Here is a 22142-nt window from a genome sequence, read left to right as displayed (position 1 = left end):
TGTTTTTTGTGTTTCAGTGTTTCAGTGTTTCAGTGTTTCAGTGTTTTTGTGTTTCTGTGTTTCTGTGTTTTTGTGTGTCAGTGTTTTCAGTGTGTCAGTGTTTCAGTGTTGCAGTGTTTCAGTGTTTTCAGTGTTTCGTGTTTCAGTGTTTCAGTGTTTCAGTGTTTTTGTGTTTCAGTGTTTTGTGTGTCAGAGTGTCAGTGTTTACAGCCTTTCTTTGCTCTGATCAATCCCCAGGGATCCTCCCCTGGAAGGAATATAGCAGGGTGAGAGAAAAACATTTAAAAAAAAAACGTATCTTAGAAGTGGCTATAACATTTGATGCAATTCTAAAAGATAGTCAGATTCCTAAAAAGTTACAAACGGATGCTGGAAAAGAATTATTTGTTTCTTCAGCAAGGCTTCAAAAATCTTGTTAAATAATTCTTTTCCAGCATCCGTTTGTAACTTTTTAGGAATCTGACTATCTTTTAGAATTGCATCAAATGTTATAGCCACTTCTAAGATACGTTTTTTTTTTAAATGTTTTTCTCTCATCCTGCTATATTCCTTCCAGGGGAGGATCCCTGGGGATTGATCAGAGCAAAGAAAGGCTGTAAACACTGACACTCTGACACACAAAACACTGAAACACAAAAACACTGAAACACTGAAACACTGAAACACGAAACACTGAAAACACTGAAACACTGCAACACTGAAACACTGACACACTGAAAACACTGACACACAAAAACACAGAAACACAGAAACACAAAAACACTGAAACACTGAAACACTGAAACACTGAAACACAAAAAACACTGAAACACAAAACACAGAAACACAAAACACTGAAACACTGAAACACTGAAACACAAAACACTGAAATACTGAAAACACTGAAACACTGAAACACAGAAACACTGAAACACTGAAACACTGAAACACTGACACACTGAAACACTGAAATACTGACACACAAAAACACAAAACACTGAAACACTGAAACACAGAAACACTGAAACACTGAAACACTGAAATACTGACACACAGAAAACTATTAAACACCCCTGCTATATACTATGACCATTCTTTACTTATTTATAATATGGTTCAAATGGAGTAATTTGAGTTGTCTGATGCACTTGATACAATTTTACTTTTTAAAATACTGATGTGTTTATTCAAAACCATTTCAACACACAGTGTCATGACTTTTTCAGGATCTTTTTGTCAAACTATACTATGACTTTCTCTCATTTTTTTATTTTTTTATTAGAGATCCTATACTGACATTGCAGACAAAACTATATAATATATTTCTTAACTACATACTATACTTGGACTTTTTTCAAGATACTTTTAACATACTATACTAGTACTTTTAAATTAAATGTTTGGACATTCTACACTGTGACTCTTTTTTAAAATGATATGTAGGAAATACTATACTATGATTTGAAGACAAGTTTTTTTTTAAATGTAAAAAACACTTTTTTTATTTGCAGAATTTCATATTTACAATTTATTGTTTTCACCCCATAGGAATCAATAATACATTTATACTGATTGCAACATCCCCAGGATCTTTTCCAGCATAGAATCCCCCAGATGAAGGGAAATATTATAATGGAGTTTTTGCACTTCGGCCAAAGTATTCATGTGTATGCTGTTTTTGACACAAAGATGCATTACATCTACAAACAGAGCATACAATGCGAGCACATGATACACTTTTGGTGTTTGTTTCATTTCTTCGGTAATGTTACAGAATGTTTCGGAAAATGAAGATTCCAGTACCACTTTAAATGTTTCGTTTACAATCGTTTCCCAATGACCCGGAATAGTACTGCCAGAATGAACGATATCCAAAATGTCTTCTAGTTTACAAACTTCAGCCGTTCTGTTTACACGGGGATCACTACTCATTCTGTTTTCAATCGTCATCAACAACACACTTATTAAACAGGTATTGACTGCATTCTGATAGATAAATACAGATTGTTTTCCATAGTAGTTACCCATTTTTATTTTACTTTAAAGAAAAGTCAAAGTATCGAAAAAATCCCCGGCTTCAAATCAACCGCTGGTTATTAGTCTTCTTCCTCTCCATCCAGCTCGGCGTGGATCTTTTCAAGTCTCTCCTTGAGGCGTCTGCAGTTTTTGAGATTGTGCAGAAAAGCCTCCGAAGCGCCTTGGATCCTTCATTCAGCTATGTAAATGTTTATGTCATTAAGACTCTGGTCAATCGCAGTAATGAAGTCGGCGAGCCAAAGTCTTTTTCATTAACGCGTTGTAATTGTTTCTGAAGAAATATTCTGGAATGTCATTCACACAATCGTGTTGCCTCTGGCTGGGGTGACTGACTCGGGATCCATTGCAGATTTCTTCTCTGTACCGATGCAGCACCCTCTCCAGAATATCAACCAACTCCGATTTCACTATGTTCAAAAACAGAGACGTCTTGGCCCCAGGAGTAACATCAGCAGCTGTAGTATTGCAAGATTTGGGTGTCCACAATGCTGGGGACGATAGTAGTCCAGGAGTTTGTTCCTGGCTGCATCTCGCGGGGGGAGACTTGGTTTTTCTCAGATCCCTGGCTAGTTTTCAACGGGCATCTTAGTGGGGTCCTTCGTTTTAGATGATTTGCTGAGTGGGGGGTGGACTTATTGCGTTGAGTGGGGGGAGTCATCTGTAGAATTGAGAGTTTTTAGAAAAGTTCTTTAAGCTTTGTAGCTTTTTCATCTATCATTTCCAACCAAGCAGCAAGAGGTCAAATGTAAGAATAAGTAATAGTTTGTCACGATTTTACGGAAAAAGTCAAAAGTATAGTTTGTCTGAAAAAAAAAAATATATATATATGGAAAAGTCATTGTGTACAATAGTATGTTGAAAAACAAAAACAAAAAAGAAAACTCAATTCATTACAAAATAATGAATATTTTACCAAGTTATAAAGTTTTGCATCCATTAAAGTGTAACTATAAGTATCTTTGTAGGAGAAAAAACTAAAAAATAAATAATTTAAGTTACTTCCATAAAACTGGATTGTCTTACCTTTAAGAGTCACAGTCTTAAAGAAAATCTGTTCAGAAAAAGTACTTAACTTTCTACCAGTTGTAAAGTTGTCATACATAAAACTGTATCCAAAAAAGTAAGTGAAAGACAACGGGAGAAAAAAAAAAAAAAAACTTCCCCTTTTAGAGTCACAGTCTTTAAGAAAATACATTTTATTACAAAATAATTGACATTCTACCAGTTGCCAAATGTTCCTACATTAAAGTGTATCAAAAAAGTATCTTGGTAGCTGAAAATAACTAAAATATCAGAGAAAACCTACATTATTTAACTGTACAAGTGTTTTTAAAAATAAAAAAACGGGGTATTAAAGAAACCCCCATTCCTTACAAAGTACTTCATATTATACCCTTTTGTTAAGTGTTGCATACATCAAAAGTGTATCTAAAAGTATCTTGGTAACACAAGAAAAGAGAGAAAAAAGTAAATAAGTGTTAAAAATCACAAAACTTGCCTTTTAGAGAAACAGTCTTTAAGAAAAAATCTAATCAGACAATGTACTTCATTTTCTAGTTTTAAGGTTTTGCATACCTCAAAGTGTGTCTAAAAGTATCTTGGCATGAGAAAAAAGCCAAAATCTGCCTTGTGTCAGTGAATAAGTGTTAAAATCACAAACTTATAGATAAGCTAGAGGCTATTTTAGATTTGTCTATTAGAGTTAAAGGGTTAAATAACATTTTCAACTGCTGTTCATAGTTACTGGATACATAACGAACCTCATCATTATCTCGATTTTCTACTTCCATTTTTTTATTTAACAGTGAAACGTCTTATTTTAGTACAGTCTAGTCAAAGGAGTTAATACTATTACTATATATGAAAGCAAGAATAAAACACATTTTAATTTGTTATGGTTGCTTAATTGAAAAACACACCATTCGCCACATTTTCAGAAAGACATATTACATTTGACCAAGTTAATGTCGTAGTGCATTCAAGGTAATAGACTTAACGATTTGCACTGCTGCTTCTCTCCGCGTTTCATTTACAGTGATCGGTTTATCGTTCAATTCACATTGCCCAAGTAGATGTTTAGGGGTCTCTTGGAAGTAAATGAATGCATTTTTTTATATCAGATAAGTGCATTAACATCACTTGCAAATTCTCTATCCTTTCACCCGCAACGATTATAATCTGCTTTGCTTCTTCTTCGGTTTCACCATTATTAGCTCTGAATGTAATACTTTCTGGGGCTTCTTGTGCTTCTTGTGGTCTGTAGAATACCTGGCATAGGATTTGTTTAGCTGTAAGGACGGGTACCATATAATTATCTTCAGAAGCTGGAAATTCTTACAAGTTCCCCCTCCTCAAAGTTCATTCCCGTAGCACCTTTCCCCCACTGATGCTAGTGACCCCCCTTTGTATGCTAATTACCCCTTTGTTCGAGGCGTTATCACATGTAGGTGTGTTCAGTTAAACACTGAGATTTTCAACATACTACTCTACAAAATGATTTTTTCATATTCTTTTGACAAACTATACTTGACTTTTTTACGGAAAATCATGACACACTTTAATGTGACTTATTCTTAATTTTACCATACTAAAGTAAGACTTGAAAATACTATATCGTTTTCTAGTTTTTTATATTATACATCCTTATTTATGTTAGTGTGCTGAGAAAACACAATAAGCAATAGCGTTTTAACAAGCAGTTTAAACTGTCTGTGTCAGTTTTACTTATCTCCATATTAAGTGATTATATAATATGACAGTGATCATTTCTATGTTTATTCATTGCAAATACTTAGTTACTTACCACTTGAACTGTTTAGCTCTTCAAGGTTAACTGACCTAATATATACACTTTTTTTGTAGTATTGTCACCACGTTCTTAAGAATTATATGGACGAGTCGGCAGCTGCCATGGCTGGACTGTCAATCAAAAGTTACCAGTTATCAAGCGATGGTATGGACAACTTAACAGCTAACTTGGCTAGACTTACTATGAGGAGTCAGCAGGTAGCAGATGAGTGTGTGAATGAAATAACAGCTGCCTTCAGAGGACTCTCCACTAATGCACAGCAGCTTCCTGTTAGTGCCTGCACTAAGAATCCTCAAATACAGAGACAAGTCACTTTGTCCACGCTCCCTGAGACCCTCAAGCCCACTAATGCCCAGGTGAATAATATTGACAGTGATAACTTCTATGTTTATGCATTGCAAATACTTAATTATTTTTTGTTAGTTCTTTAAGGTTATATAACCATATGTTTCTCACCATGTAACAAGTGATCATTTGGAAAAATGTATCCCAGCCTTTGAAAAAACTCAAAGGGAGAGGACAGTGAAGGCCATGAAGCCAAAGCCAAGACGTGGTGGAGTGCTGCGCAGGTATGTTCTCTAACAGCAACACTCTATTAAACATGTCTTTATTGACTACAGCTTAAGTTCATCCTATCATAAGGCTAAAAAAGTATCTTAGTAACAAAAACAAAAGCAAAAAGCATTAATGTTAACAACGCCTCAAAGGGCGGACTCCTGAGTTCCATGGCACGTGGACTATTTATATCATCCAGGGCTCAACCCCAGTAAATACACCTCTCTTTATCCGCTCTCCAAGCCTCCAAGGGCGGACTCCTGAGGTCCGTAATGCCCCCCTAACATGACACTTAGACTATTTACATCATCTAGGGAAGCACACCAGTAAATGTAGCCTCATGTAACTTCATATAGGGATTCTTTAATAGTTGTGTGAAGTAATTAAACAATAAGGGGGTATTAAGATCTTTAAATTATAATTTTCCTCTCAAAGAGACTTCGTTGTACACACACACACAAACAAAACAACATTAAATAATGACATGATATTATAGTGATAACACATAATGTGTAGAAAGAGATCTCCTGTATGGGTTGATTGCGCGTTGATCTGTTGGTAAATGCTCATCTATCATTTTCAACCAAGCAGCATGAGGTCAAATTTAATAAGTAATAGTTTGTCACGATTTTACGGGGAAAAGTCAGAGGGCAATGTCACATCTTAAAGACAGCTTGAACTGGATAGATGGTTAGTCTTTTTTCAAACATACCATATGTTCTGCATGTTAGTATATTTGGCCAAAGCGGGTTAGGCCCCACTGCCCCACTCCCTCAATAGGGAAGTCACGCTTTGGGAAGAGGTGTTTAATTTCACAGATCTGACTTGGTTGCTGTTGTGATGGCTGTAGTAAGAGGGACGGGGGAGGAAAATTCATAGGGGGAAGAAGCAGAAAGATAACTTGTTTGTAAAACGGACAGCACGTCAGTTTCAGGGTATATTGTGTTGAAAATATCGCAAAAAGTCGTAATATTGTATAATGTAATAGTTGCATGTTGTATTTTGATAAAAATCACTGTATATTCAAAAATATAATGGAGAGAAAAAAATATATATATATGTTATATATATGTATGTTGAAAAATATGAAAAAAGTAATGTTGTGTTAAAATAATATGAAAGAAATCAAAAAGTAAAGCATCTAAAAAACATATATTTAAAAAAGTAATGTTAGTCAAGTCAAGTTATCAAAACTGCATTGTTTCATCGAAACAGTGTTAAAATCACAAACTCTCCATTTAGAGTTTGATTCTTGAAGAAAACTCAATTCATTACAAATGAATGAATATTTTACCAAGTTATATAGTTTTCCATACATAAACGTGTATCTTACAGTTCCTTTGTGAGAGAATTACGCACAAATTGCAGTATTTTATCTGTTTTATGTGCACTGTTGGAGGAGCCTGTGACCTATGTTTTTCATTGACATATCTACACTGTAGCTAATGGGCATATGCCATAAAGCCTTGAAACTTGAAACTTAAAATGATCAGAAACTGCATTGTCTCACTGAAAACAGCTCTAAAGAAAACCCAATTCCAATAAAAGTTTTAGGTGACTTAGTGAATGAGAATTAACAGCTGATCGCAAGATCAGGAGGTGACAGGCAGGGGGGAGGGGAGGGGGTGGGAGGGGGTATGAGGGGAGACAGTCTCACACACCCAGACTCCATTTTTCATGAAGAGCCTCAGACGGAGGGTCTGAACCCGGCACAGATACTGCACCCGTTTCTTGACTGGCCCCCTTTAGCGCAATACCGCATCAGTTGCGCCACTTATGTGACATACAAGAATAGTGTGTGACAGACAAAAGAGTATGTGACAGACAAGAATAGTCAATTATAATGTCTACACATAATGTGTAGCAAGAGATGTCCTGTATGGGTTGATTGCGCGTTGATCTGTTGGTAATGCCTCGGGGTTCCGGTGGGCATGTAAACAAAATGCATAATGCTGTACTATACTTTGTGGCCTCACCCCGTTGCATAGTGACGCTTATTGTTTAGGTGTCTTTTAATAAGCAGGTAGTCATATCATTAGCTAGAACTAGCTAGATCTGATCGATATGGGTATAAACGCTAGTAAAGTCTAATCTAGTAAAGTCTAATCTGACGGGAGAGACCCGCTGTTGCTGACCCGTTTATTATTCCCGTGTTATTGTAAATTACTGTACACGTTTGAATAGTTAATTAATCTACTATAATTAGTTGGTTTAATATCGAATCATATCAATTTGTTTCAAAGCTCAAATGACTGGCTTTTATCTAGTTTTGCATAGATTTCTATTTTTATGACTGACTCCACCCCCTCACTATCTTCAGGGGTGGGGGGCGACAGGGAGGATGTGACGCCTACTGTAAGGGGAGAGGAGGGGGTGGGTTGAGAGGGGTGGGGGCTGAGAGGGGTGGGGACTACAGGGCGGATGTAACACCTGTATGTGAGGGGGAGGGGGGTGGGCTGAGAAGGGGTGGGGGCTAAGGGGGGGTGGGGGCTGAGAGGGGTGGGGGCTACCGGGAGGATGTAACACCTGTACGCGATAACACCTCGAACAAAGGGGCTCATTAGCATATCAAAGGGGGCTCATTAGCATCATTAGGGGGCGGGACTTAGAAGGTGTGACCTGTCACTTTTTTATGCATACTAATGTGATTGAAGCGGGATTGGTAACACTACTGACAAGTTCCCACCATTATTTATTGGAGATAAAAATAAAGAAATTAAATCAAATGATTGTGTTTACTGCTCCATACCTTGCCTGACCTGCACATGAGAAAGTGCTGCACTATATGGTTCACTATTGTTTTTGTTGGATCTCATTAATGCTGCACTGCACAAAGTCAAAGTCCAGTTATTATTTACAGTCAGGGCTGAAGTTTTTTACTGCCACCTGCTGGATGTATAAATAAATGGCGTAGGTGTTTTCACTTACAGTTCATTTTCTGTTGCTCACACACTAAAATAACACATACTGTAAAGCACAATTATTTAATCTCACACTCAAAGAGGAAAACCTCAGCTCAAATCTCCAAACACAGTTTGAGCTCTGCACCTTATTTGCAATTCAACTTGGCACTTTGTCCAAAACACTGCACACGGATAAAACCTTAAAGGTCTCAGATATATAAAAATATATAAAAAACATGTCTATTAAGTGTTTTGCTCAAAATACCAAACAGATCACCTAAAAAGTGGGGGGGGGGGCTCATGCCTGCTCAGAATTCTACCCACATACTCAGCTAAATGCTGATGAAACAACATATTATGTTCCAAACCACATCAAGGATTATTTCTGAAACAGTATGGAGCTCAAATGCTTTTTCCCTTTCGAGTTTACCAACATTTGGGTGAGTAGCTTTTAATATTCTGCTTTTTTACACATACTCTCTCCAGTACAGGTTAGCTCTGTGTTAGCGATGCTTGCTAATGTAAACAGAGACCATATTACTTCCAAAACACGTCGAACATTGTTTCTGATAACAACGTTTCTGATTGGGTCGTGGGTGTAAAGCCAGGCCACATTTCCGACATTACGTCATATCTGCAGCAAATCTGGATCAACTCCATTGTACCCCCGTTTTTAGAGATTTGGGTACGGAGGAAAAGAGAGAGGGTTTTGTTTTCTGAAACTTTGTGAGATCCCTTACACACCATGGACACATATTTATGAGACATACAAAAGTGCATTTTGCATGATAGAACACCTTAATACATACATTAACAGATGGTTAAGAAAAAACAAAAATTGCCAAGGTGGTATACCGTATGATAAATCTGAATGTTTGCTCTTTGATATAAAGGCCCACAGGCAGAACAATTGATTTCATTATCATACTTACCCAAGGCTCTCAGAGTTTTCTTCAGATCGTCTCATAGCCAGGTTTTTTCAACTGGCCACCACATCTCAAACATAATTCCCAATGTCTTTTGTGTTTAACGATCAATGACATGGGTGTTTGTTTCTTATTCATAGTTGATTACTGTATCAAAAGCATACAGGGAACTTGACTGTGAAGCTGTCATTTCGATTATTTTCAAGAATTCCAAATAAGTGACAACACGCTTTGAGAGGGATATTGAGTTAGATGTTCAAATTAATTTTGATATACATTTCAAGTCAATTTGTACACTCTGATGTACAGTTATATGTTGCTTCAAAGCATTCAGTGTAACTGATATGTTGTAAGAGAATTGAAACAAGGGCGTTAACCATTTGCACTATCTTGAAGTGAGAAACACAAATTAAGACTTAATAAATCATACAAAGAGCAAGAAGCAGGGAAATGTTGAAAGCAGCTTGTAGAAAATGTGCCCAAAGGATTTATTAAAGTTAAAGAATTGACTTTCCCATTGTACCCAAGGGTGTAACTTTGGTTTGAGAAGTGGGGGGGACACAAAACAGGGGGTCCTCCGCAATGAAATATTTTCTCAATTTAATTCCATTTCCTGCCTTTCTACAAATATATTAGGGACTATAGTGTTAACAAATCCAAGAAAAATGTGTAGTGTATATAATGAGTGTGCACACTTATCTAGTATCCTATCCATGTGAACCTGTTTTATTTGTGATTACCTGACATCCTCTAGGGGGGTCCGGGGGCATGCACCCCGGGAAGATTTGTTTCTTTAAATTGAAGTTTAAAGCATCAATCTGGTGCACTTTGAGGGCAACATTAAGAGATTTATGGATACAGTTCTCAACACTCACAGAACTGTATATATTTCAATAATCAAAAAGCCATTAGAATATGCTCACAACCAATAACAAATCATTGATAAACTCCTCTCTCCTATCTTTATCTTACCTAGTCTGCATTTTTTCTTTTTATTTATGCATATTTGACTAATCACTCCCCTTTCAAACTGTGTTTTTTATTTTTGTACTGACCTATAGTACACATTGGAAGGATTTCTTAACTTATTTTATATACAACTATATATTACATAGATGGAAATATTTGTTTACATAGATGACCAACCCGTTTGAGACCCACTGAGATAACTAGACTAAAGTTTACAACCTAATCACTCAGAGAGTCCTTTACCTCCCTGAGCTGACGTTATCTCTCTCAGTCCGACAGGAGAGGACTCTCCCTCTCCTTATTGTTGAAACAGCCTCTAATCTCCGTTAGCTCCGAGCTAGCACCAGATGCTAACAACAACCCACGTAACTCTCTCAGTCTCTCTCTCTCTGTCTCTCTCTCTCTGTCTCTCTCTCTCTGTCTCTCTCTCTGTCTCTCTCTCTCTCTATTTCTCTCTCTCTCTCTCTCTCAGTCTCTCAAAGTCCGACAGGAAAGAGCTCTCCCTCTCCTTATTGTTGAAACAGCTACTAATCTCCATTAGCTCCGAGCTAGCACCAAATGCTAACAACAACCCCTGTAACTCTCTATGTCTCTCTCTCTCTGTCTCTCTCTCTTTCTATCTCTCTCTCACAAGATGCGCTCGTGCCACACACACACACAGACGCTCCTCCGTGACGATGACCGCTTGCGTAATTTTTTTTTAAAAAATTTAAAAAAAATTAAAAAGTGGGGGGGACTAGTGATGTGTCGGTCGCGAACGAGCCGATTCTTTTGAACGGCTCTTTGGTACGAACGAGGGGAACCGAGTCCTACTTGGTGAGAGCCGTTCTTGTTATCGTTCAATCGTTGGTCCGCACTCACTGCCTGCCAAAATCCACTCGCCTTTTAAAAAGCTTGATTTTGTTCCCCAAACGTATTCTGTGAAGATCCGCCCCTACTCTGTTTGGTAGGTTTCAGCACGAGGAGTGAGATGGGGTGGGTCTTAACGGAATACGCGAGAGAGAGAAGTCATAACAAGTGGTACAGGACAGGTAGACAACGTGTTTTTCGGATGGAAAATGAGCCAAACGCGAAAACGCAGCAGCATTTGGATTCACTTCAACCAAAACCCAGGCAGTGATAAAGCGCACCATTTGTAAAGGCAAAATATCCTTTAAAGCAGGATCAACAAATAATCTCCATCGCCACTTAAAAACACAGTATCTAATATTAAGAGTTGCATGAATTTCATTCAAGGCAAGGCAACTTTATTTACTTAACACATACAGAGGGTAAATTCAAAGTACATTCACTGACATGATGACATGGATATGGCGCCACCTTGTGTGATGTTTACAATGCCGATTATTGACATTAGGTCTGGCAATACAGTCAATCATTATCCTGGTGATTATTTTGCAAATAAACCTAGTAACCTTAAAAAAAACGGCTCTTTTGAACGGCTCTTTTGAACGGCTCTTTGAAAGGAACGGAGCCATAAGATCCGGCTCCCTTCAAAGAGCCATAATTCCCATCACTAGGGGGGACACAAATGGGATTTTGAAAAGTGGGGGGGACATGTCCCCCCTGTCCCCAGTGGAAATTACGCCCATGATTGTACCTACCATATTCTTCCACAGTTCTCTTCAGGCCATGGTTCTCCTCAGTCAGGATATTGCGACCGGCCTCCAGATCTAAAACAGAATTCTCAATGTTTATCATATCACAGTTTTTTTCAGTTGCTAACACAAGCAGAATTATTTAATCTCACACTCTGCACCCTATTTGCAATTCAACTTGGCACTTTTTGCAAAACACTGCACACGGTTCTCCAAGTAAGACACAGAAATCTGACATATTCACTTGTTTGCCATTTTCAAAACACTGCCATTAAAAATGCTACACATATGAACCAATCAACAAATACCAGCCTGCCCTCCTACAAAAAACGACCATATAGGCCGATTGTTCATGCCCTTATTATGACCCAGAGACACGTTTTAAAGTGTATGTTGTTTCTTACACGACCACTAGAGGTGCTCTAGTGGTCGTGTAAGAAACAACATGCTCCCGGCCCGCTCATTGCAAACGCGCCGGAGGGTCGTATATTCACAAATAACCCTCTCTGGAAAATCCTAAATTGTGGAATAGTTTGGCCATTAAAATGCTTTTTGATTCGATTTCTTGCGAGAAGTGTATATTGTACTCTTAGAATCCACGTCCAGTCGATGTGTAGGATCTATAGTTTGATAGATATTACAAAGATGATTTGAGGTCTCGCCAGGATAACGTGTATGCAGCTTCCATGTAAAGTTAGCGTGGGTGAAAACAGTTTTTCCGGTCTCGAAGTTTTCATAATAATACCGGATATATTCCCCTGTAACAGTCAACTGCATGAGGAGTTGGAAAGGTAGTTCAGTAAATAATATCTTTAAAAACTACAAAAAAAATCCCTTTCTATCAGCTGTGCACCGTTATGGCGTAAATACAGCCTATCTACCAATTGGATCAAATATAAAAGTCAGCCGAATTAGTGTTGATACTGCAAGACGTATTGTGTGAAAAGAAATGTAAGATGTTGTTTAATTGCTTATATATTTAAGATCCACGTCAAGTTTTCAGTTTTGGCGGCAGTTCCTGTTTGTCTAGAAGTGTTCTCATCATGGCTCTATAAATAGAGTTAACTACGGCAGATATGTAATATTTAATGCAGCCGAAACGTGTATTACAATGCCGTTATGTGATGACTTTCAAAGAGAAAAGCAAGCACACTCGGAATAATGTATTATTTAATTTTTTTTTAATGTTTTCGGATTTCACATCGCATTAACACCAAATCCCAGCGTGCATAGCGGAATATCAGTATGAGAAAAACTGCATCCTCTGTCCTTTGACCCTCACATCATACAAGGAAAAACTTCCAGAGAAAAACCCACAGTTAATATACACACATTCCTTCACATTTAAATTTAAATTTACATTAAAGTATTTTGTGAGGCCTTCTAACATGTTTTTAAATATAACTACGGTTGTAGTTGAAGAGTTTGTAAATTACATGAACCGAAGCGGTTGCCTGTTGCAATATACAGTCTATGGTTGCTACAGAGGATTGTGGGTAATGTAATGTATTCGGCCATCCAAAACTCATAGAAAACGACTTGTTTCTCAGAATTGAAGGGGAAAACGTGACAAAAGCATTGTACACACACTAAAACCTATCAATGTCGTTTAATTAACAAGGATAATCTGGTGTTTTTGAGTTGATGAGTAGTGGAGATATCACTGTCAAATCAATCGACAGTAAGGGGAATACTTACTTCCGGGTGTAAAATTCTCCGTTATCCAATGGGAATGGACGGTCACATTGCCTTTAACAGCCTCCGACACAAACGAATGCCGTGCTTCCATGAGCGTCAAATCCCGCCGCAGATGGGAATACATTGCAATCAGTTGAAAGCTATTTGCGTCTGTTTATGAAGCTGAAGGAGCCTAGGAGCGTCCCAACTGCACGCCTCGGGACCCTGACCAAGCGTCGTTCCTGGACGTTTATGGAGTGAGAGTGTGTTGTTGTTACACTAAACCAACTGAGACCTGTCTGTTTGCCGCATCTACACACACACACACACACACACACACACACACACACACACACACACACACACACACACACACACACACACACACACACACACACACACACACACACACACACACACACACACACACACACACACACACACACACACACACTGTACCACACAAACACCTGTCACTTCCGTGTTCTGCCTGAGAAAGTACACCTTTATTTATTTCATATACACCACCAATGTAGTATACCTTATACCCAGAGATGGGGTCGTTACTAACAAAAAGGAATATATTACATATTACATATTACTTTAAAAAAAAGTAATATATTACACTACTTCGTTACTCTCTACATAAAGTAACTCGTTACTTTACTCGTTACTTTACTCGCAGGGCCGGCCCGCCCCTCCCTACAGGCAGATCACGCAGACTGCTAAAGTTTCAAATGTTCTCTTTAGTTCAGTTTCCATTGTCGCATAAGACTGATCCAGATAGCTCTGACTATGGCTGTCCTCTGTCTCCTGAGACACCCAACTCTGCTTATACCCCTTCCTATCAAACCCCTGACTTTAGGGTAGTTTCATCTTAATACTTACCAAAGTTGATTCTCTTCAACTCATCTAGCTCCTCAGTCAGGGGCCCTTTCTCATTTCACTAATTTCCCCTCCTCGACTCCTCGAATCCTCGGTCCTCCGGTAGTGACCCGGAAATGGATTTCAGCGTGCCATGTTGAAGGACATCTAATTTCTCTAAATGCAATTCGAGGACCGAGGATTGAGGAGGCTCCCTGGAGGAGCTATAATCGAGGATACACTTCCGGCAACAGTGATGTTTAAAAGAGTCGTGACGCACGGCCGGACATATCTCAGCCAATGACAGCTCTGCATGCATCCCCTGGATATTATTTTATTAACTGCTACGACGCGATGTTTACAGTGAAAACAGCTGTGAGGTCCGTGCAGAAAGCATAGCAGTGTGTATAATATATATCACTCAGTATAACAGGCCTACATTACTCTCTTTATTGGTATGCTTTAGTTTAGTAGATATCTACAAACAAAGAGTCGATATTTTTCTAAAATCATTTAGTGCTTCACATAATAAAATATAAATATATAAAGATATATGTGTGTGTGTGTATATATGTCCGCATCTGTAGCCTGTTATTGTCTCATTATACCGCACTGTGAATGAATTCAAAGTAAATGTATAAGTCGTCATGAACACAGTTCTGTCCATCAGACAGAGTGCTGCTGTGCCTCCTGTCATCATTAATGGACGTCTCTTTAAAATGACTGCTGCTCAGAGGAGAGGATTTCTCATTTCTCTAACCGCCTGCTGCTTCCCCTCCTCTCTCCTCGGTTCCCCTCCTCTCTCCTCGGTTCCCCTCCTCGACTCCACTGCTCGCATCTCCTGTGGGCGGGACTAAGACACGAGGATAGGAGTCGAGGAGGGGAATTAGAGAAATGAGAAAGGGCCAGTGACTTTTGCTTTGAAACTGTCATTTTCAATTTCGCCTAGAGATCTAAAACAGAATTCCCATTGTATATTAAGGTAATCTATCAATGATAATGTCCATATTTCCTTTTCTTATTCCAACACCTTATCACATTTTCAAGAAATTCTTTCTGCTAAACAGTCCTGTTGAATGGAGAGGCTGTCATTATTTTCAACAGGACCATATCAGTAATACAGGATATGTTTAGTTCAGTTATATATTTGTATTAGGGCTGTCAGTCGATTAAAATATTTAATCGCGATTAATCGCATGATTGTCCATAGTTAATCGCGATTAATCGCAAATTAATCTCACATTTTTTATCTGTTCTAAATGTACCTTAGAGGGATATCTTTCAAGTTTTTAATACTCTTATCAACATATGAGTGGACAAATATGCTTTATATGTTTGTTTATTATCATTTGAACAATGACAAATATTCTCATGAATATTAAACACAACAACCTCTGAACATTACAAATATTCGCCTCAATTCAACCTGGAACCGCTCTCATACAATAATACTGTGTGTGTGTGTGTGTGTGTGTGTGTGTGTGTGTGTGTGTGTGTGTGTGTGTGTGTGTGTGTGTGTGTGTGTGTGTGTGTGTGTGTGTGTGTGGAGACACTGTGATGGATCGTTGGAGCTATGTGCAGCTCAAGGCATATATGCTCGAATGGGAGCTGCCTGGACGCCTCAATCATGTTGCGCGTACTATCCGTGCTGAGTGTGCTGACTTTTCATACAATGTCCCACTGTCAGGCTACCTGCATAAAGTCAAGTGCTCGGCGCAGTTGTCGGCGAAAGCTCCTTATATCCGTTAGCGCAGCTAGCTAGCACCAGATGCTAACAACAACAACACGTAAGGTGTGCCTCGCTCGCGCGAGTCGCGCCACACATACACACTCCCTCCCGGTCCTCCCGATGGCCAGTCCGGGCCTGCCAGTGAGCGTGGAAGTGTGGTCTGCCACAAGCGGGCGGCAGGAGCGGGGCTGTCAGCATCAGCTTGTCGATGGTATTTTACACTCGATGCGCTCTGAAACTACGGCGGCCGAGGACAAAAAATACACATGCATTAATCGCGTTAAAATAATTAGTGGCATTAATTTTTTTTTGCGTTAACGCGTTATTAACGCGTTAACTTGACAGCCCTAATTTGTATATAACTGAACTAAGTATATTTATGAAGGAAAAAATATTGTGTTCCCTCTTACAGCCACAAAACAAAGAACCAAGACATTGTCAACAACATATGTATAATTTCCTCTTCTTAAATGTGTAAGATAAGTAATTTAAATTGAAAACATAAAAAAAATCAACTAACATTATCAGGATGTGAAGCGCTTACGGTGTGGACGTGACTTCAAAGACGTCTATTAGTTTTTTTACAGAGATTAGCATCAGTCAGCATGCTCACTGATATGCATGTTTCTTGATGTATTTGTATGGTTTATTGCACCTATTGTAGGTTGCTTCGGATAAAAGCCTCAGATAAATAAAATATGATATATTGTTACCTAATGTGATATTTAGTACTGATTAAGTACGATTTACTCCTTCAGATCAAACCCCTGATTATTGCAGTAGTTTAATCTTAATACTTACCAAGGTTGATTCTCTTCATCTGAAATTAACCGAGCTGGTTTTGATTATAATTATTTCAGAGCAACTATTGTTCAATACAAATAATTATACATACATTCACTCTGAGCACATACTGCATGTTGAAATGAATATTAATAAAATGTCCATGAGTTGTGCAAATAACTTATTTTATATTTATAATTGTAGGTCATATTGCACACCTTAATGCACAGTGATGTGTTTTTTTCGAAATAATTCAGGATAAGTGATCGTCATATCTTGCTAAATAATTATTTGTATATCTGGCTACAGAAGTGAGAGTCACAAATTAAGAAGACTTACAGAGAGTGAGACGCAGGGAAATGTTGAGAGCAGCTTGTAGGATACACAGGAGTCCAAAACTCACAACAACCAGTCTGTTCATTTTCATTCCTGTGTGTAGAACCCAGAAACATGCACACACACGGAGGTTTATGGAGGCTGACTTGCACAAGTGGCTGTTTGAGAAACTTTACACTTTAAACTGAGATGTTGATTTCTCACGGAATATATATATATTGATGATCTTTAAGTTTAAAATTAATTTTAGAAAATAAGGTTATTATAAACTCGACAACTCCAAATTGTTTGACGAGGATTTCTGTCTTACCAGGCGCTGCAGCAGGCACCTTGAAGTCTTCAACAGAGCGGCGGGATGCAGCATTCCTGCCTGAGACATCTTCAAAGTCTTCGTACATCATGGAGAGCTCATGTTCTTCTTCAAGGGAAACCATCTCATCAGTTGAGCCTCTGCAGAGTGCTGATGGTGTTTGTCAAAGTGTCTTCTTTAAAGGGCACTGATCTTCCTTTATTTAATGATTCTCTCAGCATACACCTCTAACTCTCTCACACTCTCTCTCTCTCTCTCTTTCTCTCTCTCTCTCTTTCTTTCTCTTTCTCTTTCTCTTTCTCTTTCTCTTTCTCTTTCTCTTTCACACTCTCTTCTTCCTCATTATTGAGTCATTTTCCTTTGTTCCTCAACTCAGTATTTTATGTTTTGACTGCTGCTCCATGTGCAGATCTTTGGGTACCTCAAAAACATTTTTCCTCCAGGAAGGAAAACTCTACTTTGTCATTACTGATCATGTTAATGTTAATGAAGTAATTAATGATCACATTAGTTTGTTTACTTTGTTCATCAAAAAACAAGCGAGACAATCTAAATCCATAAGCAATGGCATCTAAAGTGAATGAAAAGCTTAATCGGCTCAATGCTAAGGTTTTTAAGAACTGGTTTAAAAAGTTGTATAAATCTAAATCATAATCTGTGTTGATGCATATCTATGCATATTGATGCATTGTGTTATATTCATTATGTGATGTGTACTTTATTGCGGTGTTATATTAAAAGCTATATATTTTAACTACACTATACATATACAATGAAAATAAGCAACAACCCTCTGTGAAGCACATCAGATATAATAGTTAATGACGGGTATGGCAAAGGCCAAAAAGTTGATAGAGAAGCAGCCGCGCCGAGATTGCAAAGTGACTTGAATGCGGCCATGCACTTACATAAATATAAACATTATGCAACATTAACCAGACATAAGCATATGATAATAAATACTATTCTTCATCGCCTAAAACTGCAAAACCCCTCTTGTTCTTCCTGGTTTGAATTCAAATGGTCTCTCTTCTTCCTTAATGTTCACAACTCGCTTGCTGTTACAACCTCTGCTGCAGCTTTGACGTATTGATTCTTGTGTACCTTGTGTAATTTGGACTTTTATTCACAATTCACGCATTTATTTTTTATTCCAAAGAAAATCATCATTATTGTTTATCAGTGACACATAATCAGACATTTCATGTTTTTTAATTTGTTATTATCTAAATGACTAAACTCTACCCTTATTTATTTGCACCTCAACTGGTTATCTCTGTACTTAGTTATTAGTTTGACCATTTTTCAAAATATCACTTTTTGACCACATCCACAATGACATAATCACCAATATCCGGTGTAAAATAAACCACTGTCGTTAACTTACATAATCATCCAGTAGTATGCCAACAAGTACTGACATGACTTCTTTACAACACACTCTGAATTCTTTTTTTAATAAAATAAAAAATAGGATAACATTGAAAGCATAGTTTACCCAGAAGGGAGAAGATGTGGTTAGGGTACAAAATTGCACTTCCCTCTATAATTTGAGAACTGCTCTTGTTGCAACATTAATTTCTCATATGACTTATGAGTCATTGATTTTGAATAGAAAATAAAATCATTACATCTCTAAGACACAAAACTAGGACATGATTTCAAGTTTAAATAATAGAATCTAAAAGCAGGCAGCCAATATTATAATCTCAAAAGCAGAAAAAAAAATACACTTTTAGGAATTGCAATTACAGTTTTTAAAAAGTGAACATTGATTCTAAATATATGACGACATGAGACATGAGACATGACGTGACTCCAGATATCTACGTGAGAGTCCAAACCCTCCCCCACCTGGATATTCACATTTGAATTTAAGCTGAAAATGAGAAATGCAACTTGTTCCTGTTTTTTCATCATCGTTTTGTGGGACTAGATGTGGAGTTATGCCAATCTCTTCTCACATATCCATCCTATTCTATTATCAATACAATGATTATCTATCCAGCTGTTTACACCTGTGTAAGATATTTCTGCGCAGTCTTCGTCCAGCTTCGAACTTCCATTTGGCTCACCGGTGTGCCAGTAGCTGAAACCCCCAAAGGAAAAATAATAATAATACATTTCAACCTGACATCAACTCAAATCAAAATGCTTTATTGAGATTGATAGAGATAGAATAATAAATGTCTGTCCTATGTCTGGTTTGTTATCTGACATGAAATAAGCTTTTAAAGGACATCACATGTAGTTGTGTTCAGAGGTTGGTAGGTTACTAATATAAACATCATAAAAATAACATAATTATGACATGAAGCTGCAGAGCGAGTGTCTGTCACAGCTCACCATGACAATAGAAAAGTGAAATAATGAGTGAACCTTGTGGTGAGTGGGGTCCCATCGACCCACTTCCATCTGCCCTCTGTCTCTCGATCAGTGAGTCCAATCCACACCTTGTTAGGAAAACTTATTATGTAGTCCTTGTTGTGGAGAGAAAAACGCACAATCACAACCACTATATAAACCGTGACATGCTGTCAACCACTTCTGTGACACACATACAAACCACACACACACACACACACACACACACACACACACACACACACACACACACACACACACACACACACACACACACACACACACACACACACACACACACACACACACACACGCACGCACACACACTCACCTGTTCTTCTTGGCTGTTGATAATCACCAGATCTGCCCCTTTTTGAAGACAGTCATCCCTACTCGCTTGCCAATTTTTCTGGATAGAGGAAGAAACTGTATAGAGACTACCGCTGAAGTACTTCCATCCTTGATAAGAATAGTGGAAAACAGAAGAAACGATAAAACATTAATACTAGGGCTGTCAAGTTAACGCGTTAATAACGCGTTAACGCAAAAAAAAATTAACGCCACTAATTATTTTAACGCGATTAACGCATGTGTATTTTTTGTCCTCGGCCGCCGTAGTTTCAGAGCGCATCGAGTTTAAAATACCATCGACAAGCTGATGCTGACAGCCTCGCTCCTACCGCCCGCTTGTGGCAGACCACACTTCCACGCTCACTGGCAGGCCCGGACTGGCCATCGGGAGGACCGGGAGGGAGTGTGTATGTGTGGTGCGACTCGCGCGAGCGAGGCACACCTTATGTGTTGTTGTTGTTAGCATCTGGTGCTAGCTAGCTGCGCTAACGGATATAAGGAGCTGTTTCAATGACATTTCGCCGACAACTGCGCCGAGCACTTGACTTTATGCAGGTAGCCAGACAGTGGGACATTGTACGAAAAGTCAGCACACTCAGCACGGATAGTGCGCGCAACATGATTGCAGCATCCAGGCAGCTCCCGTTGGAGCATATATGCCTTGAGCTGCACATAGCTCCAACGATCCATCACAGTGTCTCCACACACACACGCACACGCACACGCACACGCACACACACACACACACACACACACACACACACACACACACACACACACACAATTATTGTATGAGAGAGGTTCCAGGTTGAATTGAAGCGAATATTTGTAATGTTCAGAGGTTGTTGTGTTTAATATTCATGAGAATATTTGTCATTGTTCAAATGATAATAAACAAACATATAAAGCATATTTGTCCACTCATATGTTGATAAGAGTATTAAAAACTTGAAAGATATCCCTCTAAGGTACATTTAGAACAGATAAAAAATGTGCGATTAATTTGCGATTAATCGCGATTAACTATGGACAATCATGCGATTAATCGCGATTAAATATTTTAATCGACTGACAGCCCTAATTAATACATAAATTACCAGATGCTTAATCTACTATGTCAAGTACCAAGGTGGTATCTACCATATGACACAAGGCCCACCGGCTGAACAATGGATTTCATTATCAGACTTACCCCCGGCTCTCAGAGTCCTCCCCAGATCGTCTCTTTCCTCAGACAGGTTTTTGTTAGTTGCCACCATATCTGAAACAGAAATTCTATTGTGATGTTTGTTTCCTTTTAATGCTGTCATTTTGAGTGAGACGTTTTTATTTTCAAAGAATCAGGTTAGTAGTAGTTTGTTTTGTTAAGTTTAGTTTAAATTTAGCATGAAAAAATGATTGTATTCCCTCTTACAGCTACAAAAGAGCTGAGGTGTTATCAATGACAAACCTGAAATGATTTCCCAGAGGGTTTATGAGCAAAGATACACCATTTATAAATTTTCTGACCACTTGGGGTTGTTCAAATCGTGTTTTCTTTGTGTCACTTCAGTGTTCTGCCTGAGAAAGTACACCTTTATTTCTTTCATATACACCACCAATGTAGTATACCTTATACCCCTTCCGATCAAAAACCTGATTATTGCAGTAGTTTCATCTTAATACTTACCAAGGTTGATTCTCTTCAACTTGTCTCTCTCCTCAGTCAAGGAGTTTTGCTGTGAAACTGTCATTTTTAATTTTGCCTCCAGATCTAAAACAGAATTCCCATTGTATATTATGTTAATCTATCAATGATAATGTATGGATCCATGTTTCCTTTTCTTAAACAACACCATATCATGTTTTCAGGAAATTCATTCTGCTAAACTGTCCTGTTGAATGGAGAGGCTGTCATTATTTTCAACAGAACCATATCAGTTATACAGGATATGTTATGTTCAGTTACGTAT

The 22142-nt window shown here is 38.2% G+C and overlaps 1 protein-coding gene across 1 annotated transcript in view; it reads right to left on the bottom strand.

Moving 5' to 3' along the window:
• The window catches only part of LOC117481929 (C-type lectin domain family 4 member M-like), a 115452-nt gene that overhangs the window by 84157 nt on the left and 9153 nt on the right, over positions 1-22142 (bottom strand). The window lies entirely within an intron of this gene.

Source organism: Trematomus bernacchii, unplaced genomic scaffold (genome assembly GCF_902827165.1).
Source record: "Trematomus bernacchii unplaced genomic scaffold, fTreBer1.1, whole genome shotgun sequence".
Taxonomy (NCBI): Eukaryota; Metazoa; Chordata; class Actinopteri; order Perciformes; family Nototheniidae; genus Trematomus; species Trematomus bernacchii.
The sequence above is the reverse complement of the archived record's forward strand: the minus strand, read 5'-3'. Positions and strand labels throughout refer to the sequence as shown.